Source organism: Alosa sapidissima, chromosome 11, assembly GCF_018492685.1.
Source record: "Alosa sapidissima isolate fAloSap1 chromosome 11, fAloSap1.pri, whole genome shotgun sequence".
NCBI lineage: Eukaryota > Metazoa > Chordata > Actinopteri > Clupeiformes > Clupeidae > Alosa > Alosa sapidissima.
The window spans coordinates 5,220,284-5,246,468 of NC_055967.1; the positions used below are offsets into that span (position 1 = coordinate 5,220,284).

At 42.1% G+C, this 26,185-nt stretch overlaps 1 protein-coding gene across 12 annotated transcripts in view; it reads left to right on the forward strand.

Annotated features, from left to right (window-relative positions):
* The first annotated feature begins 15,123 nt into the window (after positions 1 to 15,123).
* mef2aa (myocyte enhancer factor 2aa) overlaps positions 15,124 to 26,185 on the forward strand; it is a 97,107-nt gene continuing 86,045 nt past the window's right edge. For 7 of the 12 annotated variants that reach the window (XM_042109324.1, XM_042109326.1, XM_042109319.1 and 4 more), the window contains exons 1-2: positions 15,125 to 15,453; positions 22,654 to 22,833. The gene's annotated coding sequence lies outside the window, so the exon portion shown is untranslated. Of the gene's footprint in view, positions 15,454 to 22,653; positions 22,834 to 26,185 lie in introns of all 12 variants that reach the window. The other 5 variants (XM_042109327.1, XM_042109329.1, XM_042109330.1 and 2 more) reach the window with 2 other exon arrangements.

The window sequence follows — 26,185 nt, forward strand, 5'->3', positions numbered from 1 at the left end:
GCATGTACATGTATACACACAAACACACACACACACACACACACCCTGCAGTGCTGCGGCTGCTGCATTGGTGTCAGGTTTCAGGTCAGTGGAGACACAATGGTGAGGTGTGCCCATGGCACTGTTGTAAAAGGCAGAACACAATGGTACTGATCACCCTGGTTGCTGGAATAACACACACACACACACACACACACACACACACACACACACAAATACACACATACAAACTCACACAAATGCATACACGGACACACACACACAAACATACACACTGGCATGGCATGGCCCGTTGTGTCAGCCCAGCTCAGAGCCAGGGTTTGTTTCTGCCCAGCACAATAGTAGGTGTGAGGGGGGTCAAGAACAGGGAAATGACTGGGAATTCCCAGCATGCTGTATTAAATATGGCTCTTCTATTTCTGTAGTTGAGGTAATTCTAACACACACTGAGTGTGTTTGTGTGTGTGTGTGCGTGTGTGAGTGTGTGTGTGTGTGTGGCAACTACTTGTCATGAAACCATGTCACTGAGGGCAGTTTTGTACAATGCAGCTCTTTTGAATAGTGCATTGTGTCTCTTTCCATACTTGTTGTTATAACATGCTTATTGGAGGCAGTCTGATAACCTGTCATGGCCAGGGTCACATCAGGTGGGCTGTTACATTGTGTTACTGTAATGACAAATGGAGAGTAGATATGAGATCTCCCCTCTGTTCTGGCATGGGGTGTGAGTACTGTAAATATACTGTGCATTGTGTCTCACGTTTCACCATTGTGATTGGCTTCTAGCTGTGTATGTGCATGTTTGTATGAAAGAGCTGTGAAAACGTATTTCCGCTGGTGAAACAATTAGTGTATTTCAAATGTGTGCTACAACAATGAAGAACTGCTGAGAAGGCAATTTAAGACTTTCTTCTGAACACGCAATGTGAATGTACCCTATTCTGTATTATTTGCAGGCTGTGTGTGTGTGTGTGTGTGTGTGTGTGTGTGTGTGTGTGTGTGAGAGAGAGAGAGTGTGTGTGAGAGAGTGTGTGTGTGTGAGTGTGTGTGTATCCCAATGTATTTGTGGTAAATATAACTCTGGATATTTGGCTCAATATTAATGCCTTTATGATGTAAAATGGAATCACATCACGTCATGCCACGGTGCTGTGCTGGGAGTTATTGTGCTCGTGCCTGCTGAGACCCCAGCTCCGTCTCTCACCGCCCGAGTGTGTCAATCCTGTTTCTCCCCTCCGCGTGCACCCAAACTCCACGCCTCGTTTCCCATTACACGGACGCAAACCAAAGAGGATTGAGATCCCGGGGCACCGGGGGGAGAGAACACGATCCGTTCGCAACACCGCACCGCACCGCAGCGTAGCGGTCCTGAGCTCATTCAGTCCCATCCATGACATCCTCCATTTTTTTTCGCTCCCCCCCCCCCCCTTTCACCCCCTTACGCCCTAAGAAATTTAAATCCACTCATCTATCACTGCACGCTTACGCTCCGCCAATCTGTTTAGGGATGCCAAGAGTTTAAGGAGAGAAGGAAAGAGGGAGAGGGGGAGAGAGAGAGAGAGTGAAGGAGAGAGAGAGGGTGGTTTATAAATGGAGGTCCTGCATGGCGGGCTCTGTCCATGAATTATGGAGATGTTGTAGAAAGGCCGATTTGTTAGAGCTCTGCAGCGGGCACGAGTGTGTGATCCGCCCGCCCTCAGGGCTAGCGGTGAGGGCGCCGCTCCGCTCTGTGCAAACACTTAAATCTCCGTGGTGATCGCCCAATCACCACACAGAACAGTGGACAGCCAGAAGACACTGTTATTTCACCCAAGACCCCATTTGCCCTCGACGATGCACTTCATTTGGTTTTCGAATTTGATACAGGCCAGCAAATATTTGCCTGTGCACACATTAACAATGTTTGCTCAGGATGTTTCGATAAATAACTTGGAATGGCATATTAAATGTAATAAATGTTAAACAGCATCGGCAATTATGCACTTCACATATCTGACCCTCCATGCTGAATACTGTTCTTTGTGGTCATGAGCTCTATTTGGAAACATTGTTATTCTTCCGCCAATGCCACCATCATTTAAATTCAAATGTTTAACATTTTTATCACAAGCGTTTAACAGATTAACAGATGACACGATACTTTGACACAATATTTATGGTTTCTGGTTTCACTAAGAAGTCCAGAGAACATGAATGTTTACACATTCAGAAACTTTTTTCCCTTTACTGTAAAAACTCTTGAGCTCTGGTGGAAATTTTTGCATCTAAGATGTTTCACAAAATGGACCAGGAGGAGAGTGTTCTTTCCATTCTCTGCTCCCAGGGCTGTGACTGCACTCTCATTCTTTATTTCTTCCTTCCTCTCTTTCTTTATCTTTTCTTTTTCTCTGCCTCTCTTTCTCTTTCTCTCTCTCTCACTCTCTCTCTCTGTCCCAGTATCTCGCCTGGGTGGTGCATGTGTGCCGTACACAGCGTACTGACAACAGTGTCCTCCCATTGTTCCCTCCTTAAATACCAGGCTGTGATGAACAAAGGAAAAGTAAGTACAATGGATCCAGGCCTTGGGTGCCTATGGTAGATTCAAGGTTCCAGGTCTATTTTTGATAGCATTGAAACTACTTTACTCTCCAGATGCCACTTACAATGGCCTTTTCCACTTTTGTGATTGTCATCATGCATTGTCTTTAATGGGAATCGAGCATTTACAGATTGCGTAAATAGGGGAAGGAAGCTGATGACAGTGGCACCGAGGCCTATGTGTATGTACCTGTGTGTCCACTGGGTGTGATCAGCCTCGGATGAATGGAAACTGCTGAGACAGCACAAGAGTTTGGGTCAGTTTTGGTGGTGATCCACTCCAGAAGGACACAGTGTTGTGCAGTACAGGGTTTAGAAGTTAAATTATTTGATTACCGTATACTATGTGTGGAGAGCATCCCCTCACCATCTTTATCTCATTTTTGACTCTAAATGGGCATTTAGAGGCTTTTGCATCTGAACCCTTCATATGTGCACACTGGTGTTTCCAGAGTGTACATCCTCACCGCATGGCGATCACTCACAACAACTGTGTCCGCAGAAGTCTCCTCCGACACAATCTACTGCTTTGGAGACTCGGTAGGTTGAGGCCTTGGGGATAAATATATTTGTGTATAAATATATCACGGTGCATCAGGGTATATTCATTAAGGAATTTCCTGTGAGGCTGTACATCCAATAAATATAAAAAATATATAATTTGTTTGACATTTCTGCAACAAATCTTAGATGGATTTTACATACATGGCAACCTCAAAACCTTTGGAGTTCATTTAGATATAGCATAGCTCTACAGGAAGGCCTCATGTTTCATCGGAGGTCCAATGACCATAGAAACGGCAAATCTTTGGCACTGGGGAAGGCAAACATTCATTTCAACACCAAGTGCTGATAACACCAAACATTGTTTACCAACACTGTGTGTGGGTGTTATGTACTCATGTACTTGCTCATGTACTCAGCACAACCCATACCTTCCTCAGTAATCAGTTCTCAGTTGTGTGTCCACAGTTGTGTGCGGTTTTGAAATCACCTGACGCGGCAGCCTGAGCTCACCGCTGCTGCCGTCCGGCCGCCCACACCCCAGTTGGCGATGAGAAGAACACAGCCCCCTTTCTCACACACGTGAAAACGTTGACACCCCGCGGCCCAGAGCCGCTCTCCAGGAGCCGCCCACATTCCGAGCATTGCGTCGCTGAGACCCTCACAAGGCCCACACAGCAGCTGGGGACATTCAGGGCAGCCTGGTGACTCAGTCAGGAGGGGTGTGTGTATGCATGGGTGTTTATAGGTGTGTGTGTGTGTGTGTGTGTGTGTGTACTGTATGTATGTGTGGTGTGTGTGTGTGTGACTGTGTGTGTGTGTGTGTGTGTGTGTGTGTGTGTGTGTGTGTGTGTGTGTGTGTGTGTGACTGTGTGTGTGTGTGTGTGTGTGTGTGTGTGTGTACTGTATGTATGTGTGGTGTGTATATGTGTTGTGTGTATGTGTGGTGTGTATGTGTGTGTATGTGTATGCGTTTTATATGTTCAAGGCTTGTGGTTAATGTAGGCATGATGTGAGAGCATATACGACACATGAATGTGATGTGTGTGCATACATGCTGATGTCTATTCTATTATAGACCTTAATAATCACGACAAGATGAGCTGTCATAATGCTATGTTCCCTTCAACAGAAGTGGCAGAACGCTGCCCCGGTGCATGGTAACTGGCAACATAACTGTCAACTAGCAGTGAGGTTTTGAAAGTCAGTTTTCACATTCATTCTGCAATATTCCGGCTGCCCCATTTGCACTGACATGGCAGAATGGGTGGTGAGCTATGCGCCTCATTTTGCCGCCATGTATGTATCAGTGAAGGAGCAATTATCCTGCAATTAAACCCATTGTAAAAAGGACCTCTCTCTCTCTCTCTCTCTCTCTCTCTCTCTCTCTCTCTCTGTTGTGTGTCTGTGCGTGTGTGTGTGTGTATGTGTGTGTGTGTCAGAGTTATGTGGGTTTTTGATAAATAAGGCTTTTAAATAATATTAAAATAATCTTTAAAAAACATTCTGTCCATTGGAAGACTGTTTAAACAACTCTAAATGGCTGCGGAACATTTACAGGGGTTTTAATACATTTTTAGACTGTATTTGCAAATTCACCACCCAAAAAATGTCAGGTGGCGCAACCAAAAGTTTCTAAAAAAAGCCCACACGTGTTTTTTTTTTGGTATGTATACCAGAGAGTGTCTACAGTGCTTAACACATTATTACTTTGTAGTTGACCTTGGTATTTAAAGTAACTTATGAATACTTTATTGTAGAGGGTGGGTATTTTGGTTTTCTAACATCAAACTTTACTTTTAAAATGTGAATATAATAAAATAATAAAATGTTTAATAGAATAATTAGGTACAACACATTTTTCAACCATTTCTTCACTTTAATCCACTATTTCTTGGTTTAAATTATATTTTACATGGTTGCAAAACATGACGATGCGGTTGTGCCACCATACTTTTGCTACTAATTTGAAATTATATGGGCATCTTCTTGGACACCTATATAACCTTTTGACTTTGCTAGCAAGTTCGTCCATTCAATTTTATAATACAATAAAGAGTTTATATTAAAATAGCTTTTTCTTAGTTTTACATTGGTTGTACCACCTAACATGTAAACTCTACAAGTCCAACTATGAAGAGAAAGTAGCTATTTTTTTATCAATATTTGAGAGAGATTTACAAACATTTCACTCTTCAGTAAAGGTCACTTTGGGTCTTCTTGATGAGGCAATATCCTGTTTACTCCTTTCCCTCTTCAATTCAAAATACACATTCTATGAATGCGGTTGCACCGCCCTGACATTTCAGATATGCAAATTTCTGGACAAAAGTTTTTTTCAATTTTCCAAACAATTTAAGAGCTAGTAAATTAGTAAATAAAATAGTAAATAAAATTAAATAATAAAATGATGCCCCCATATTTATTTTTAATTTCTTTACCTTTTAAATTTTATATTTTATAATTTCACATTTTGAGAAGACAAAACATAATATATCTATAATTTTTATGATAAACAGAAATTATACAGATTTTATAGAATAAAATTATGCTTGTTATGAATCATGTGTGTGTGTGTTTGTGCATGTGAGGGAGCACAGAAAAAAATGTATGTGCGTACAGTATGTGTCAGAGATATATGTGTGTGTGTGTGTGTGTGTGTGTGTGTGTGTGTGTGTGTGTGTGTGTGTGTGTTGTTTGTGTGTGAATGGGAAAGGAGAGACAAGCTGATTCCGCTCTGAGAGACCCCGCCCCCCAGCCCCAGGTATCTGGTAGAGCTTACAGTAGCTCTGAGGGCCACGTCACTTTACATGGCCCTCTGCAGCCCCTGGGCTTCAACAGCTGTCACACAGACACATTCCGACACGATTTTCACCTCCGAGCGACGACGGAAAAACGTGACGCGAGCCACGACAAACTGCAGAAGAGGAAGATGGGGAGGAGTAGGAAGAAGAAGAAGAAAGAATCAAGAAAAAATTATCAAATCTCAAATGCTCCTTAACACATCTGACTTGATAGAAAATGACACGACCAGATCTGCCGTGAGTGAAATCTGGAGTGCATCTGAACAGTCTGCCGCAGATCAAGACCAGATGCATGCCTGTCAATATACAGTAGCTACAGTATTTACCTGAGGCCATGTAGGGATAGCACCCATTCAATAGGGAACGTGTTGAGGAAAAAAAAAACACAGGTATACAACAACGTGTGTTACGTCAAAGAAAAGCTGCTATCAAAGTCAAACACGGGCTTGCCTGCTTTGCAGCCCTGTGGCATAGCAGCTCCAAGGACACTCCTGCTACCTCAGATAAAGGCCAAGAGATCTGAGCACAGCCTGCTGCCATGTTAACCCTCACAGCGGCCAGTGGCCCCACCTCTCCATGTTCCAAGGGGACAGATTTCCTAACACGCCAGCGCGGAACAAGACAAGCACAGTTGGCCACCTCACTGGGGATAGATTGTAAGCATGCTTTCTGAAGCGCAATCATGCTGTGTCAAGTGCTTATAGTGATCAGCGGAGAATGACTTCCTGACACAACCATCTGACACAACCAGGGAAATATATGCATGTTTCATAAATGTGTGTTGAATGAATGAATGGATATACAGTACAGTATGTCTGTCTGTATGAATGAATTTATGAATTTATATTTTGATGAGGCTCTGTTGTGAGTGTATGTGTCTGTATATACACTGATAATATATTTATTTATTCCGGTCAGGCAGGAGTGCAAGACCAGAAGAAGACATTTTGTTAAAGGTGGCTTCTGTTCCAGAGACTTGCGTGCCTCTCCTGACCTGTGTGAAATATGAATGTAAGGCCCAGCATGGACTGGATTGAAGCACGGCTGATTAACTCTTCAGGGCTAATTTACTCCAGCATCCATTTCCACAGAATGACAAATATTGGCCCTTCTTCAGAGGCGCACGGACCTGCCAAGGAAAGCTGGAGGAATCCAGTGGGAAAGCTGTGTGTGAGTGTGTGTGTGTTTGTTTATGTGTATTTTTCCTGCACTGTATCACTTGAAGGCACTGATGCATTGATGTAGAATATAGCTGTTCTGTACTGAGTGTCTATAGCCTGGAAGCTCTGGTTATAAGATATTCTTAAGGCCTTAGTGCTTCAGGAAAGGACTTGAGAGACTCTCGTTCGTTTCCTGGCAACATGCATCTTGTGAAGTGGGAGAGATGGAGAGGCAAGGCAGACACCATGCACCGGGCGCGCGTACTGCCATCCGTGTGATTAATGCTCAGGGCGTATGCTACAGCGGGCATCCTCCGAGCAAGCACAGATCAGTCTCCCTGCAATACAAATCTGACACTTGCTCTGCTTCACCCTCCACCTCCTCCTGCCACCTCCCACCTCCCACCTCTCCAACCCCAAACCCCCCTCCCTCCCCCCCGTAGCCTCCATCCTCCACTTCCTGTCTGCCCCACCTGCTCCTTCGACACCATCATCATCAAGACCTCGAGACTCCTCCTTGCCAAGTGTGGCGTGCCGGCGTTTGGCGCCCATAAATCACTTTCCAAACAAAACAGGTTTAATCGGTGACGTGCAGGCACTGACACTGAAATTTATTACCTGTTCCAGGCAAACCAGCGTGAGTCCCCCGGTGTCTGCTTTCTGTTTACCTAGGTGAAAAACAGAACATAAACTAGGCACAAAATTAAATAAATAAACAAAATACAAATTCACAGAAAAGCAACCCCACTCCAGCTAAGTAGGGATGACAGCGTCTGTCTCCATAATACCAGAGACAAAGCATTACAAGGATTGTTAATTTCAATGGCTTATTACGGCGGAGAATGCTGTGGCTTCTCCTAGAGCTCTATTGCCAAAAGGACTTAAGGATTTCGCTCATGCACATTTGTAAGACACGGATGCCTAAGTCTCTTTCATGGATTAGGTTGGCATAGAGGGTGAAGAAGCGTTAGTCTGTAGTATAATTTAAATTGCCTGGTTGCCTTCAAGAGCGCTGCAGGGGGCTGATGGGACAATACCACACCTCTCTATAATCCTTCGAACACAGGAAAATGTAAACTTATTTTCCTATGCTTGTCTCGTGGCAAATGGAACAGAGGGTGTGTGCATTCAAAAACAATTTAGTCGCCCAGAGAAACATGGCAGGCTACCATTGCATTGCTGAGAATCTGATTTAAAGTGCTTTCTATGACAGGCTTGCAAGTGCTTGTGGATAAATATATAGTATTTGATTTGTGCAAATGAAAGAATGTGGAAGGTTGAGTAACATTGACAGAAATCCATTAAAAAGAGTTTTTATTTATTTAATTCTTGGAGAAATCACAGAATATCTTGAGTCCCAGTAATAAGTTTCAGTGTGTGTTGGTCTTTTGAGCATTCGGCCTGGAATACCTCAACAAGTTGAAGATGCTCAAGCTTGTGACAGTGACTGCCAGTAGATGTAGTTGGCCAAAGCTTTCATGGATTTTGGATATTTCATGTCATCTAGAAAAAAATGAGCAACAAGCAAATCTAAATAAAAAGTTGGGGGATTCAAATACTCGCCTAAACGCAATAATGGGTTGCAACGGTCTTGCCCTCTGAGGCTCATGCATTTGTAGTCTCACGATTTCTTCGCACCCAGAGACTCTTGGAGTATGAAGTGACAGCACCTGCTGGATGGCTGTGGTGACGACATGTCGGCAGCCGAGAGGTGACTGCTTCAAGACGTGACACTGGTGGCACTGCCAAACTCACGGACGGAACGCTGCCAACTCCACGGCTTGTGAGTAAACTGTGGCAAAGTGTGTCATTCAGTTCTGAAAAGTTTCACCACACTTGGGCTGTATCTCTGTGTGTGTGTGTGCACTGGCGCCTTAATGCAGGGGCTTACCCGGGCTTTAGCCCAGGGGCCTCAACCAATGAGGGACCTCCTAATAATAATAATGATAATCAATAATAATAAACGGCCGTGTCCGTATTCGCGGCATCAGTCATAGCCTACTCTGGAGCTAGCCTAATTGAGCACATCGCACTGCTCTACAATGACATCCATGCAGAGGCCCCCTTTGTCTTCTCTTCTAAGTGTAACAAAATGTAACAAAACTTAATAAATCCCAACGAGTGTGTAGAGGAGTTAGAGGAGAGGCTGAAAGTGACTGACAAACTTACAAACTCTGGAGATAACGTGGGTAGGATTGAAGCAACGATAAACGAATGACGTGGATCCTGTAACTGTCCATGAAAACAGAAGGCATAGCAGGTAAATATCGTAGAAAATACCCTGGCAATGAAAGGGCTTTAAAAACATATATTTCACTTGTCTCACTGGAGTGAACGCAGAACATGGGCTGTTGCGCAAAGAACTTAATTAGTGATCTGCATCTCCGTTCACCAAAAGCTAAGTTTGTGCTAACCCATTCGCACAAATAATAGCCTATGTTATGTTTTCTCCATTGTTAACGTGAGATATGTCTCAATGTAGGGTAGTGTAGTGATAATGCATAAGGTAGCCAATATGTTCACGTCATGAACCAGCTGCTTGTTCTGTAGGCTAAAAGTATTTCTGTCCCTCCCAAGCTGCGTTAAAATGGTGTTAAGTGGAAGATTTCAAAAAACTTCTGGGGAAACCCCCGACACGACAAACACATGCACTTTTGAAAAGCTTGAAACGTCCATATGTATAGCCTTACCCATCTCTTAACTTAGCCAGCCAGTTGTAAAAGTTCAACTCTTGTTTTCGTGCAGTGGGCCTTTTTGATAAGCGATGTCATGGGTAGGCTGACGTGATTAAGGAGGGCTTTCTGTTCCTGTTTATGTAAAGGTTTCACATAGGCTCAATAATGATAGGCTACACTGCATGTTAGGGTATTAACCAAAAGCGCACGTTATGTATAGGCTAAATAGGCGGATCAGATCGCGGCCCGGTTATCATTTAATCATAATTAATATTTGTGATTGGGGGGGGGGGGCTTAAAAACATATAGCCCAGGGGCCCCTGTGTGTGTGTGTGTGTGTGTGTGTGTGTGTGTGTGTGATATTCTTTCCCATCCTGACAGACTGGTATGCACTACCTGCCTGTTGGGGTAGAGTGGTTGCTGATAGAGGCCCACTCCAAGGTTTCTATGATGATGTTGTGTCTCTCTCTGACACTGAATGTGAGTGCTGGTGAATCATCATCAGTGAAGGCGGTGAAAACGCGGAAATAGCCAGCTCTGGCCTTCTCGTGATGAACTGGATTGACAGCAATGGACACACAGTATGATGTTGCATTGGGCATTGGCGTAATAAGAAGACAGTAAAGTAAGATTGTGTTGTATGTATTGACGACTACCTGTCGGTACACAATTCAATTTTCCGGCACCATTGTTTTTCATGCATATTGCATGACAGAGTGTGAATCTCTTGAGTGATGAAAAGAGCCTTGTGATGCATTAAGCACCTCAAACAGCCCTTAATGTGCTTTTCTTCTGCTTTTGGCATCATCGATCTCATTGCCCGCCAAAGCTCTTTACTGTAGTGATTTATAGCTTGGCTGAAGTGCATGTGAATATTGATTCTTGTAATATTTTGCTAAGGCAAAGTGTTCAATGTTTGGCCTAATCTCACAGCACGGAGCTGTCACTTCACTAGGCTACTCCTTTTTCATCTCGTTTGACATGATGTTCAGACATAAACAGCACGCAGTTATATCTGTCATCTTACAGACCCTCTGAGAGAGAGAGGGCAGTTGTAGCAAAGCTACTCCAATACACTGGTAGCCCAGTGGTAAAGTGGAAATTTATTATTACACGTGTCTAACACTATCACGCCATCCTCCTCTTCCAGAAGTCAAAATTAGTTTCAATTGGCACTCTTCATCACTCAAACATTTCAGCCATCATTAACCTTGGTGGCTTAAGACAAGGCCATACTGCCCCATGGCAAGGGCAGTGAACAATAAGCTATTTTATTTTGGTGCTCTGACTGAAGCGAGGCGACTGAAGCATTTTACTCTGCTTCATCTTAACATGTCTATTTCCCTCACATAAACAGTGAATACGGCCATATGCACATTTATTTCTAACACACTTTACTTCATCAATTGTACCAGATGAGGGTCATAATTCAGGAATTCCATTAAGAACTCTGAAGCTGTGTGTGGGATGTGATCCAGTGTAGATTTTTGGTGAAACCCAAAAACAGATTCATGTGATTCATGTAATTCACAATTCATTTGAAATACTGACAGAGTGTAGCGTGAAATGCCATTCCCAATGGCCATTCAAGATAAAAATGTGAGAAAAGCTTCCACAGTCAGCACAGAATTGCCAACAAGATGACCAAAAAGCACTAGTTAGCATGTTAGCAAGTTTTCATCAGTGCCAACTGGCTGTTGGGTTAGTATCTGTAAGGTTTTTTTGCATTACTTTAGAAGTTTGCTGGTTAGTTTAATTCCTCACTGCTGTCTGCACCTTTGTTTAGAAGAGTCATTCAAGTGAAAGCACTCAGGTTTAAATATTAAGTTTAGCTTTATATTTGTATTTACTGACTAGTTCTTACATGACTCCTATCCGGTCACATTTGAGTATTGTGCTTAATTGTTGTGTAAATTGGTTCTATATCGTCAGTGGGTGAACCAGAAGAGAGATCAACTATTGTAGCAAAGGGATTTACAGAATCTGATATAAGTGAATTGTGTAGGTCAATAGCTCAATTAGTTGGACACAGTTTACTTAACCTAAGATTAAGAAGAAAAACAGGAACCTGGGGCAGCCGTGGCCTACTGGTTAGCACTCTGGACTTGTAACCGGAGGGTTGCCGGTTCGAGCCCCGACCAGTGGGACCGCGGCTGAAGTGCCCTTGAGCAAGGCACCTAACCCCTCACTGCTCCCCGAGCGCCGCCGTTGTAGCAGGCAGCTCACTGCGCCGGGATTAGTGTGTGCTTCACCTCGCTGTGTGTTCACTGTGAGCTGTTTGTGTTTCACTAATTCACCGATTGGGTTAAATGCAGAGACCAAATTTCCCTCACGGGATCAAAAAAGTATTTACTTACTTACTTACCTGTCAGTAGGTGAGAGGGCTACATAGGAAATCGTTTAACAGAATTTACAAAAGACAATAATCTGTCTGTTGTGTTAGCAGATATCATTTGAAAGATAAAATAAACTGTAGTGATAAAAATCAGTCTTGTCACTGGACATCTGTCATAAGATCTATTCACCTTATGGTCTTATGAAAAGTACAGTCATTAGAATTTTGTATTTAATAAAATATGTTTATCATCTGAAATTCAGTCAATGCCACCTGACAACAGAATGTCACAAAGAATAATTTGGCAGCACTGTTGTATGATTAATGAAATAAGTCCTGAAATTAAGGACAAAATGACTAATGGGTGCAGGAGTTTCATTTCTGACCTTGCTCAATTTTTAATGAGCTCGCTACTGTTAATGCAATATTGCTGGCCCGTTGTCAAAAATGAAGGTACAGCCAGCACTATGCTGTTGCATCTCTGAATGTGTGATATGCAGTAATTGAAGAGACAGAGTTAGAATGTTGCCTGGAGCTGTTTGCTGACAGGTATGAAAACATTCGCAAAAAACAAACACATAATTTGTTTTATGCTGCTTTGATTTGTGTAGCATGAAGGAATGAGGATTTCCCTAAGGATTTCTTGCTCACTAAAAAAAATCCTTTAATTTGGTATGTATAACTGTAGACTTTGTAGTTGTAAAGTAATTAATGCATTTAAATCACTTGATATAATACCTTTAAAAGTGAAATGAATATAAAGCCAACCATATAGTGAATATATTAACAGAATTAAAGAGGTGACAAAATCTTTTTAAAATGTATTGCAAATTCAAGCAAGAAATAATGATATTTGTCTTTAAGAATGATAATATTGATAATAATAAAAAAAAATCTGTTGACTGAATTTATGAACATATTCCGTTCATAGTCAGTCACTACTTGGTAACTTTTAAACTTCAGAAGTTCTCAGTTATCTCCTACCTCCACATTGAAAAAATGACAGTTGTGTGCTCCTGTGTGATACAGCCCTGGCAGGCTGTGGTTAGTGTTAATTACAGTCAGTAATGAGAGAACTGAGCCAGGCTGCGAGACTTGGGGTATTTTTAGCCTCTCCACATAGATATCTGACGCTGAACTTCACTCTGCACAGAGACAGAACGCATGAATATGCCTCACCACAAGTTTGTAAATCAGTTTTACACGTAGCATACCACACTTCTGGCATGAACAGCAACAATATTCAACACAAGCAAGCACACACGCACACACGCACACACACACACACACACACACACACACACACACACACACAATCAGAGAGGGAATTAAAAAGAAAAACCTTTACACTTAATTTGTGAGGGCTGCGGAGGCACCCTCCACTCGACAGGTGATTCTTTTTCGGCGCCGATCAATACTGCTCGCTGTCTGTGAATAATGGAGACATTCTGGTGATCAATTATCTCAGGACACGGTCTGTTAAATACCCTAATGAGTCAAATAGAAATTAATAAGAGGTCTGGACCAGGCAAGATGTCATTGACCTGACGCCTCTTCAGCCCACAGTTACAGTGCAGTATGCATTTATTCTCATTAATATTTAGGGTATCGAGGCCCATGATCTGGCGGCCACAGTATACTGCACACACACAGCGTGTTTGCCCAGGGCTTCTCTGGCTGCTTCCCTCTCTGAGGACAGATATGGTTTCAGCTGTGCCCGGCCCGAATGTGCGAACTGAAACGGCATTCAGAGATGCTAAAGTCCTGTTGAATACATCCCTTTCATCTCTCATTTTTAAGCCTCTCATTAATTCAGGCCAAGCAGATATGGAAAGTAGCAAAAAAAAGCAGAACGCCGAAAGCAACATGTGTAACAGTCCCATTTTGGATCCTTTAACTGCCTGCATCAACAATATGTATCGTAACGTTTTCGAAATGAAGGACTGGTGGCACAATTGTATATTAAAATGCGGGTGACAATTGATGTCATAGACACAACTCTGATAACTGGGTGACACAAACTTGAGTCTGGATTATCCAAGCCTATATGTGTCCTCCAACTGTGCAGAGTGTTGGACCAATGTAACAGTGGTAGATTAAGGCAGACATGCTGGGGATTTTTAGACAAGTCTCCTGTAATGAGACAGAAATAATGAGGTGTTATTTTGGAAATTTTTTGGCAAGATCAAATCTGTGGAAATCGTGTGAGAGGCTTGTTGGAATTGAACTATTTTTGCTGTCCGTATATGAAATACATCAGCATTTATTATGTTTTTGAATATCACATCCTATTTCAGACTGGACTTCGGTGGTCTGGATAAAGTTCCATGTAAGCGTGGCACAACACAAGCCTTCTTTTAATTGGAAGGTGGGGAAGGGTTGTCTCGGTGCTATTTGTGGTCTGGCGATACGCTGAAAATGTCAGCTGTCTCGTAGCAGAAGATATTTTGTGTAACCAACTGCAATTTCTCTGAATATCTACACTTGTACTGTACTTCTGTGAAGAAATCAAATACAATCTTTGTAAAATTGAGAGCAGTCAACATTATGTCACTGGACTTTTTGTTACACTGTTATTTGGTGTTCAAACCATTTTCTGATGCACAGGTCATTAATATTAGTAGGACCTTTCTCTTGTTTAATGCGAAAGTTGTTTATACAAAACATATTGAGGTGATGAATGTATTTGAATTGAAACATTGAGTGTCACAATGCAAGTCAAAAGACTCAAATAAATTTCCACCAGTTTCATAGCAAAGTCTGAGTCCAATCTCTGCCAGCGTCTCCGTGACCATCTCAAAGCTCATGTGATTAAGTTCTCAACAGCATTTTCAGTGCTTCCAATTTCTCTTCTGGACGACAAGTCATCTGACTTTCTGCTTTTGGTTTGGCACATTTTCGCACTTATATTAATAATTATAACATATAATGAAAATGCACCCAACACCCTCGGCATGCGTGAGTGACAGCTGCGCCTGCTCCAGCCATCCCCTGAGCCAAGCCCTGTCACACAACGCATGCCCGGCATGTCCACGTCCATCTGGGATCCCAGCCTTCAAACTGCTGTCGCCCAGCCCGCTCTGGGCAGAAAGACCCAGGAACGAGAGGAGGCAGCGGGTGTGAAGTCAGGCCTCGCAGGGGCAAGAAGGAAACCATCCAAAGCCAGCTGGTCTGGCTTTGAAAAAGCAAAGCATTGAGAGGGAGGCAAGTGAGAGAGAGAGCAAGAAAGAAAGAGAGTCAGCAGGAGAGAGAGAGAGAGAGAGAGAGAGAGAGAAAAGAGGCTGAGGGAAAAATAAGAGAGTTTTTATGTTGAGGGAAAAGAAAGGTAAACGTCCACACCTGAGGACTCAGCCTGAACAGCAGGTTCTGTGAAGGCTTTTGTGGCAAGAAAGAAACAGGTGAGACACTTGGCACTGTGTGACACAGGGGGCGGGGCTCTAAAGGATGTTTGGACTCAGGTTGGAAATTGGAATTGGTTAGTGCAACAAACTGATATTGCTAAAAACAAGCAAATAAGAAACTGTTTTTTTAGCGTTACAGCAGTACCTTACATTAATTGTTTTATTGACAAAGCAAATTGTGCTTAGTTCATGTTAATTCATTACAAAGCATGCTGACACGCACCAATGAGAATGGTTGTGATTTACTGTAATTTGAGAATGAGAAAAACAAACATAGAGACTAGACCACATTGAAACAGACAGACAATAAGAAATAAAATATATGCGGAATCAAAATATTGCTCTTGCCCACAGCGGCTGATTTTATATTTTAAGTGGAATGTTAAAGAGGGCGCTTAGTTCTTCCTCTAATCTTCTGACCACAGGTGGCTGGGAGTTTGGTACGGTTTGCAGGGGGTCTGATGCAGCTCATGTTTGCAGAGCAGAGTCTACGGGTCACGCTGGCTGGCAGCACTATTTTTATATATGACTCAGGCTTTGCGAGGATTCACATAGAAATATGGCGAGGGAGAAATAAACCCACAAAAATGTAACAAATGCCGAGACATTGAGGGCATATAATGAGGGATTTAGACACTATCTGTGGCCATGGTTGGAGGATTAGGGGGAGAAATGCTGATAGTCTGTTAATAGGGTCTGTGTGATTGCTCAGACGAGGATATCTTTTCCTCTTGTTACAACAATGACTGGTGTAAACTGTGCCCTGATCATGTGTCTGGAGAGGAGGCAGGTGAAAGTCGGAGTAAGGGCCTGCAATGAATAAGACTCATCGCCTAAGCTTCCCCTAGTTTTGAGTTCCCTTCAAGATCATGACGAAACTGTTAATACACACAATCTTATCATATAATATGATATTGCATTAAAATGTGGAATACATTTACATTTTATTGTAGAATAACAATATTTATACTTTCATATCTGACATGTGCTTTCTGTAGTATGAATTAATTAATTAAAAAGCTGATCCAAAACACTTTATCCAAAACACTTTCATCTACTAAATACCAGGCATTTACCTTTTTACTTTGAATAACATTTTTTCCACATCAGCTCCATCTTGCTATGCTGGAGAAGTTTCTAAATTCTTTAAAGTTTTTGTTTTAATTTTTGTATGTATCTTCATAATGGTCAGCTTGACCTGAAACCACTGTGGTTTTGACAGGAGCTCACAATGACACAGGTGGGGTGACATATTTTGTTTCCCTCAGCAAGCCACAGCTGTCTGGAGATGATACCTTAACATTACGACAATTGGGTTCCGTTGAAATATTAGGCTCTCACCTCTGTTTAGCCTGGGTTAGCGAGTATCATGGCATTCATATTGAGGTCAACACAGTTTGCTCAAAATGACAGACTTTACAAATAATGTTTACCACTGCCGCCAGAGAGATTTACTGGGGTAATTATGTTTATTTAAGCATACACTTTTTTCTCTCAAAAGTTTACTTACCACACACACACACACACATACACTTATTTGACTGTAGGTCAAAACTATAAACAAGCAGAATCTGAAATTGTATCTAATACCAATGTACTTACACACTAATTACTAATTACAGTGCCTTCTATATTGAACAAATAATTTTTATTTCATTTTTGACACGAATGTCATTTTCTTTTTAAATTAGAACACTTCTATATTAGATAAATCATTCAAATTCACTTTAGGTTAAGTACAATACCCAATGAAAACACTAAATTTACTAAATGTATGGTTCAGTGCATATTTGGAATCCTAATAGTCTTCTGTCCAATTATTCCTTAAATATAAAGGAAATGTAAATTTTAAAATGGCAAATTTGATTTGTCCAGCTATTTTTAGCTAGTTGACTATCCCCTAAATTTCTATGTAGGCCTACTAAAAAGTTTTCAAATGTTGTCTCTTCTTTGTATTCTTGCATGTAAGAGGAAATTGTTGTTGAATACTGCAGTGCACTTATTTATCCTTTGAAGCAAAACATCATGTGTCACAAAACACATGTATCTTTTGCATTAAGGTCTTGTGTCAATAAAGGCCTAACTCCTTGGTGAAGCAATTGTGCTGTTCTGGGTAACTGTGCCTTTAAATCCCAGCAAAAACAATTCCTGTACTGTACCCCACCTCTTCCTTAGATCCTGCAACTACACGTGACACCGCCACATGCGACTTACGCTTCAACCAACTCATTTCACCAATTGGTTACTGAAGAACCGCTTTGAGATTCAATTGGTTTAGAAGTATGTCACTTCAAAATGCCCGGTCCTATTGTTGCTGTTTGTCTTGCAAGCATGACGTCAATCGTATCTAAGGGAGCGCAGTTAGCAACCGTGTTTAATATTAAAAGGAATATTCATATAAAATATAAGACGAGTTGAGGTGTAAAATAATTTATATGGGATGTATTAGTGTGACGCCTGAACTCGCGCTTGTCGATTGTGTCAAACCCACAGCCACATGTCTCAGTGTTGTGTCTGAGAGTAGTTGTCCCAGGCTAAGCTTCTTGACGCACGAGCATAGGCTACTTTTTCGCTCGTGCTTTCAGACTTGACAGATTTCTCTGTCTCTGTTGAGCCCAGGTGATGTCATATTAAGGCTATGGAGTAGTTTCCTGTCTTCATCACATGACATTTCCTTCAACGTCCCTGGTCATTACTTTTAAATTACTTTTTGCTATTTCACTCGAGATAAAATTAATGTAGTTAGCTTAACTATACTTAAAAACGTAATCAAAATGCAAACGGGAACCTGGCTGTAAGTTTATTTCTTTGTAATGTTGATGAGACACGAGTAGGAGGAGGTGGATTTCGTCTGGCGTTCGTCAGATTTGGGGAGGAGCCTCTCACTGACAAGAGACTGCTTCTTCTGAGTTTGTCAGCTCCCTAAAATAGAAGCCCGTGTGTCAATGTGACTGAAAATACATTTATGTCACATCGTAGCCGCTGGAGTCACTGATACAGAGTATCTATATACAGCGAGGGACTGTGGAGAAAAAGGTGAGTAGCAAAAAATAGCAACAATATTACACCGAGGACCTCGACTTAGTGGAAGAGGGAAAGCGCAAGAGGGAGACGTAGAGTGGGACGGACGGGGCAAATCTAGTCTTCAGCCAACTAAATGTAATGTTAGCTGTGAAGTTGTCTGATATTTTTTATTTATCTGTGATTAGTTGTATATCTTACAATTGGTCGTAAACTTTTCCCCAGCCTGCCAGAGAAATTTCAATCTCTGTTTACTTCTTTCTTCATATGTTTTCCTTCGCTTTCTCTGCTGAACTGCCGAGCGATGTTCGCGTTTGCTTGTACATTAAAGGAAATACACATTCAATGTCGTTTTTATCGCACCTTCACTGTATTAGCCATATTAGAGCGAACAGCACCCATATACACATAGTTTAATCTGGATATTTCCCTTTTAATTGGGAAACTACGTGTAGCTTATATGCGAGAAGAAGCGCTTGAAAATATTGACAGGGTTAAAGACCTTTACTACGCCGAGTTTACAGTGGACGCACGTTAATGTTTATATGGTGAAAAGGCTTTGTTAGTTCCCCAAAAGTACAGTTATTTTAAAGGCTTAGGCTAAGGTTTATCCCACTGATAAACTCACAACGGTCATTGAACTAATATTTTGGCACCACACTCTAGCACGTACCGCTGTCACTTTCAAAAGTCATTCAGTCATATTACAGTCACGCCATGCGTTGTTTGGAAATATCAAATACCGAATAGGCTTGTAATAGGATGTTGACATGCAGGCCTGTACGCTGTCAGACTCTTCAAATTACGCTTTACGCGCTGTTCTGTATAACGGTGTTTAGAAACTTACGCGTGAACATTGCAAATACTGTCTAGATTGAATAACATTGTAATATAGCTCATCATATTGACCATCAGGATTGATCATTTACTTGTAATAAATTACTGTCGCCGAAGTTCTACAACAGATCTGTGACGCATCATTGAGAATAAACATCCCAATAGTTTTCGCATACAGAACTACCAGGTCGGCCATGCGTTTAAGTGTTTTCATGTGTTCACAGTGATAGCAGTTCTTACTTAGGGGTGAAATATAGATGGTGCTGCTTGGTCACTCATCTCAACAGCTAGTATCCCGAAGTCTCACATTAGTATGAACTGATTATGGGTGAGAACCAATAGTTCTATATAGCCAGAAAAGCTGTTTCTGGAAAGCTCTAATTTCATGTGTTAAGAATAACAGAAATGCAGTTTGGATTCAGTCCTATAATTCACACTGCCAACGCGCGTTATTTGGCACCAGTGCGAGATGTGGATCATGCTTTACCTAGCGGACTGTCCCATTACTGTTTGTCTAACTCATTGATAAGACTCAAAGCCCGTTTCTATCAGGGGGTCTTCAGCTGACGTGTGTTTGCAACAGTCCCTTGTTTCTTCTGACCCAGAAAATACTGCGGCGTATTGCAAGTACAAGTGTAAGGCCTGTGGATGATTAAATTCATAGTTAAGTTGAGAGGGAGGTGCAGAACTTCAACGCCGCGCATTCTGTCTATAGGCCATCCTGAAGTGCTTATTTTTATTTTACTGTTTTGGATGCATTTTTTTTTATCTGTGTGCTATTTGTATAATAGTCACCGTTATACTCCTTACGTTATATTACCCAGAAACACATTTAAGGCAGTTACTGTTCAGAACATACATCTATTATGACCATAAGCTAAGCTATGGTGGCAAGGAGGCTCTGTCAAGTACAGGGTTTAGCTTTTTCAGTGCATGCTGCAATTTTCTAATCAGTGTAGAAGCAAAATAACCAATGATGACTAAAAGGTTTGATGGTGTGTCCCTTCACTGTGACCTCATTTATTGAGATGTCATACCTGCCGAATAATGCATTTTTATCTCTCATAATGTGTTAGTATTCAGAAATATATATATTTTCATGCTAATGAAATAGCTAAGCATTTCATGCTGCATTTACACAATTGTCCACAGTTCCAGAATTAATGAGTTCTCAGCATTTGCTTGTGCTCGCTGTCTGACTTCATCCATAATTGTAGGGCCCAGGAGAGAGGCAATCAGGTCAGGCAACGCAGTCATTAAAATGACCTCAGGACCAGTGTTGGTCTGTTGGTGCTGATTGTTTGCCTTTAAAGAAAGCTTCAGGGCCAGCAGTTAGGAGCTCTGGTGACTCTGGCTGCATGGATTTCCACCAATTTATGGTCCCTGAAGATCCACTGATAATTAAGTGGGGTGTTATGTCTTAAATTAAGAACAAAAAAATCAGCACTGGTACAGTTTGAGCATGTCTTGTTACTCAGAGAGTGTTTGACTGAAAGTGCTGTTCAAATAAACAAGTGGAAACGTTAGTTCATAGTGTCAAATATTATTGTATTGTCCCCATCAGAAATGAAAAAGGAAATGTATTAAGACAGCGGCAAGTTATAATTCCATTTTTAATATGTATTTTCAGTGGGGGAAGTTGTCTGTGACATTTCATATTATTTTTGACTTGTCTCTGTTCATGATCTAGAAGGGCTGGAGAATGAGCAAGATGTATTGATGTTTCTTCTCCGCCATTTTCCATACTTAGCTGTCTTTGGGCCGCTTTTCTTCTCCAGAGTAAATAAAGATGTTCAGTCATGGTTCGAAGTACACCAAATTGTCATAGATCTTAATACAAAGATGTTAAATAATTAATAAACAATATAATTAAATCAAGCAAACAACAGAATTGTGCTTTGATTAATGTTTCTACTTCACATCATATCAATATTCAGTGAATAATTACCAATTATGTGGTTTTCTGAGTTCCTCCATATTTCCCAACTGAAGGTAAAGAAAGGGGAGTAAGAACCTTCCTAATGAACTCTGCAGGTGCTGTTTATTAATCCATACAGAGACAGACAGAGATAGATGCTGATATAAGTATTGAATTTTCCTTCCTCTGCCATCTCTTTCTTTCTTTCCTTCTTTCTTTCTTTCTTTCTTTCTTTGTTTATTGCAACAAAAAAAACATCTAACTTTGTGGGAATGTTTTATTGAGTGTGTGTTTCTGCACCCCCCCCCCCCACCCCCCCCCACACACACACACCTCTCCTTCTCTTGAGTGGATCCTCATCCCACACCCCCTTTTTGTCAATTGCATTCATGTTACAGGCCCTGTTGGCCAATAGTGGCGGCCGATGCTTCTGAACAGTCATTAGCTTATGTCATGCCCAGCCTTGACTAACACAGGCCCTGTTGGTGTCACACGGAGAGCATCATGGGATGTGACGTGTCAGGCATGCAGTTGAGTTGCACATTACTCTCCACTTCTAGAGGCCAGTGCCGTGATGATGCCCCCCAGGGTGGACCGTAATGAGATGAGATTATAATACAACTATTAAATCATGAGGGATATTTCAGAGACAAATTGTCTTTGTCACTGGCATTCGTATTGTCTGACATGGGCTCTGTCATTTTCAGTATTGGAGAGGATCACCCTGATTTACCCTGAGGTTTGGGAGGGAACCATGCTTTGTTGTGACTCATACCAGTTTATAATGGTTTGGCTGTGCATATGGAACTTCAGCTTGCATTGCTGGGATGTACTCTGAGGGTGCTGTTCAGGTGGAGAAAGAGATGAGGGTTGTATGTGCACAGAATGTGTTTATGTGTGTCTATGTGTAATTGTGTATATGTGTGTGTGTGTGTGTGTGTGTGTGTGTGTGTGTGTGTGTGTGTGTGAAACTGTAATATCTATGTGTTGGTATGTGTGTGTGTGTGTGTGTGTGTGTGTATGTGTGACTGTAATATCTATGTGTGTGTGTGTGTGTGTGTGCCTGTGTGTGTGTGAAACTGTAATATCTACGGGTTGGTATGTGTGTGTGTATGTGTGTGTGTGTGTGTGTGTGTGCATGTGTGTGTACAGTATGTGTTGTGTTGATGGGGATTGGGGAAGGGGGCTAGGGTGGGGGGGGGGGGGAGTTGGTGGATACTGAGTCTCCCACTGAGCTGTTCGCAGCACTTCAGTATCACCGGCTGGTCTCAGCTTCCTTGCAGGAGACAGAGTGGAGAAGTGGAGGGTGTGTGGGCGAGTCTGATCTGCAATTAACGCCGCTTGTCAGAGAGGAGAAGGTTGGCGTTTACACCATGCCTCTGAATCACTGAGCGAGACACTTTCTTCTCTCCCCCTCCCAGGACAGCTTTTTTCTCAAGGAGGAGAAATCAGCAGGAAGCTCAAACAAGAGAGGAGCATTGAAGAAAAGGACGAGTGCAAGAAAGACAGAGAGAGAAGGAAAGAGAGATACAAAGGAAGCAAAAGGCTGGAGCTGGATATTCTTGATCCTGCAAAGAGGATATTGCTGCTTTGATAGTGGGGTGAGTCCTATTTTTCCTTTTTTTTCTCATCATATGAAACAGTGACCATTTTCATTTAAATGAGCATTCCAGTGTGTTTTTAAACATTTCCTCTTTGCATGTCATCTCTTTAAAGTATCTTCTCACCCTCCGCTTGACCTCATAATTCCAGTGCTTGCAACCGGGGGTGGGGGGTGGGGGGAGGGAGGGAGGGAAGGGAAATGTCCATGTAACACATGAAATCACATGTCTGTGATGGAGCAACACTGAGTAGCGTGTCTGCGTGGGGGGTTGTACGCGGTTGTGGGAGTGTATCCAACATGCAAGTTTGAACAACATCACCGCCTGCTCAGAGCAGTGCACAGTAACGGCAGCCAGTATTCAGAGTTAAAACAGCGTTCAGGTGGAGCTGACTCAGCCTTTGTACTGATCCCAAACATGAAGTTGTAGTGAAATGGAAACAGGTGAAATAGAGCCTTTTTTTGTGTATGCTGGTTATTCTTTTCTTTGATGTCACAAAGGTATGGTTGGTAATAAAAACTATTTTCCATGATGATGATGATAAGTCATAGTCGCTTTTCCATAAAAAAGTTGTAATGCTACTTCAAGACAAATGCAAGACAAATCAGTGATGCATGTTTATTCAATCCATTGGTGGCCAGTATGACACTTCTTTGAAATAAATAATAATAATAATATAATAATAAAACACAAGAGAACAACAACTATAGTTCTGCTCAAAGCTTGACATCCACTGTATTAGCATCTGTGAAATGAAAACATAGCCATGTCCAAAAACGTCGGTCATTGTCTGTGTATTTCGCAGCCATGATTCACCAGCACGCCGTCATGTCGCAAGTCCATCCCTCTTCTAAGAATGAGGCGTGAAGGCACTTTGTCAATTATGCTTCAAATATTTCTTCTGATCAGCTTGAAGGAATGTCCCATACGTCTGCACCCAATCCATTACAACCTCCCTCTGTTTTTCCTTTTTGTTCTGAGCAGAGGTTTTTTTGTCTCTTTTCTTTTTTTTTCTTCTTGGGCATCGTGGGCAACATGATTCATTGTTCATTGGAGCACCGTCACTGAACTGGAGATTCCAGCATTCTCCCGTGAGACCTGGAGACTGAATGCAGAATCTAGAGCCCTGCAGATAATGTTTTAGCCATGGCTCGTCTGTGTTGGGCAACCAGCACCATGCTTCTAGGCTCCCCCATTTGGGAGCCATCTCATGGCATCTTTTATTGAATAAAAAGAGGCATGCACTTTTGTTTTTAACACATAAAAGTGTAATAGTATTCATATGCATGACTGCTGCATGTGCATACACAAACAGGGCACTTAGCTTCTGGTTGTGGACTGCTATCCCTCATCCCCTGTGTTATCTGTGGTTGTTGGAGCACTCTTGTAGCCAGAGGAATGCTTAGAGTCCCATAGGGGTCACCCAGCAATCAGGGGCTGTGGGGACTTCCAAAGCCAGAAGCCTCTGGCTGCCTCTCGGCCGCGCACCACAGCGCCCTTGTCCCACCGTCTGTAGTTACTGAACGGATACCCAACCAGTGGTGGGAAGCAAAAAAACTTCATTCTCATAGAGTCCATCCAGATATTCACTCCACTCTTTTTTTGTGTTTTTGTTTTCATTCTTTTCCTTTGCCTCTGCAATCGCACGAAACTGAGCTTGCGCCTACCTGCAGTAAATAGGGTCCCACTGGCACTTGCCAAATAAAACCATCTATCAGGTTAGAAGGCTCCACGGTTATAACTTTATTAGGCAGGCCCTTAAATAGTAGCGATGGTGATTTCCAAGCCTGGCTATTAGCATCCAGTCTTGGCAACAATGTTGTGCAACAAATGTACTTTATAAATACTGCTTACTTTCACGGAGATAAAGTTTCAATGTGAATATTTATTGAATCATGATTAGACACTTACATCCAGAAGAAAACAATAAATAAGATGAGGCATCAATAAAAGCTATAATTAAACATGCACATGTTAAAGGGAATTAGATCTAAAATTAAGTGTCTAGACAGGTCTGCTGAATGTATTTTGGTTGGTTCTTTTTTAATTATCACTGGGAAAAGTCTTTTTATGGTTGATAGACCATCTGTTCTTCTCAGTTTGGTTTCTGAATTGAGCAATTGAAAAGTAGCTCCTGTGAAAAGAGTAGTATCTGCTTCATGTGTTCCTTGGAGCAACATCATATCTTCCTTTAAGTTTGTTCATTGAAATTAGTTATATTTCACTTCTGTATTCTTCTGAGGTTTTGTATTTTTATATGGTGTATATAGTTTCCGTCGTGGTCCGGTTCGCCCCGTCGGGACTTATTTTCCCAATAATGACCAGCGTTCTATACATTATTCCTTACATAACCCAGGCACGTAAAGCATTTCTACATAGAGCAGTCAGTTAGTCAAAACTTCTTGTAAATACTCTTTTTGCGTGTGTTATTTGATCCTCCAGTACACTTATGGTCACAACTATCACAAGTAAAGCCATTCAGTTGAGTTTTGGAAAAATTAGAGGTATATGAAATAAAACTCCCCTGTCTGGTTTTATGTCCCTTGATGAGATTATGTTTATTGTATCATGTTTTCTATTGCATGTGACCCAACCTACAGTAACTATGTAAACAAAATCCCTTATTTCTTATGATACATTTGGATGTATTAACCAAGACGTCTCATGCCAACATGTGTTTGATCTGCATACACTGGCTGACTGCACACACAAGAGCACGACCTTGCGTGCTCTACCCTGTAACGCATCTTAGCAGAATGGCTGCGCTGTGACCTTTCAGCTGGCTCGACCTTGGCGGCGACCTCGGGACGCTAAGCCGCCCTGTGCCAGTCCAGTCAGCACATGTGCTGCTGCTGCCGCTGCTGAGCAGGGGCAAAGCAAAGAACATTCTGGGCAGTGGAGAATGAGGGGTAGAGAAAGTAGCTCAGGGATGGCTGTCCTGTGCCCGTCCCTGTCAGCCTCAGCCTCACCCTTGTCCTGGGTGTCGGGGGCAAAGGTGGTGTTGGTGGATGGTGCCCTCCTCGCCTGCCTCACCCTCAGCTCGGCTGCTCGTGGCTGTGGTGGAGCATCAGTAGCCAGGCTCACACTGTCAGAGCGTTAGCCCCAAATCTTCCACTAATCCTCTTTACGGCTCTGATCCCCCTCTCCATGCCTTCGCTGCGTTGCTTTAACTGACCACAACTAGTGAAGGGTTAAGGGTGCCATTCAAAGAGAAGTTAGAATGACCCAAAGGTTGTGAAAACAAACACTGGCGTTCACTGGCGGGGGTAAAAAGAGTTGGAGAAGGGAAGAAAAGAAAGAAAGAAACTGACTGTGGCAAGTGCATCGAGCGTAACATAAATTACCCATTTCC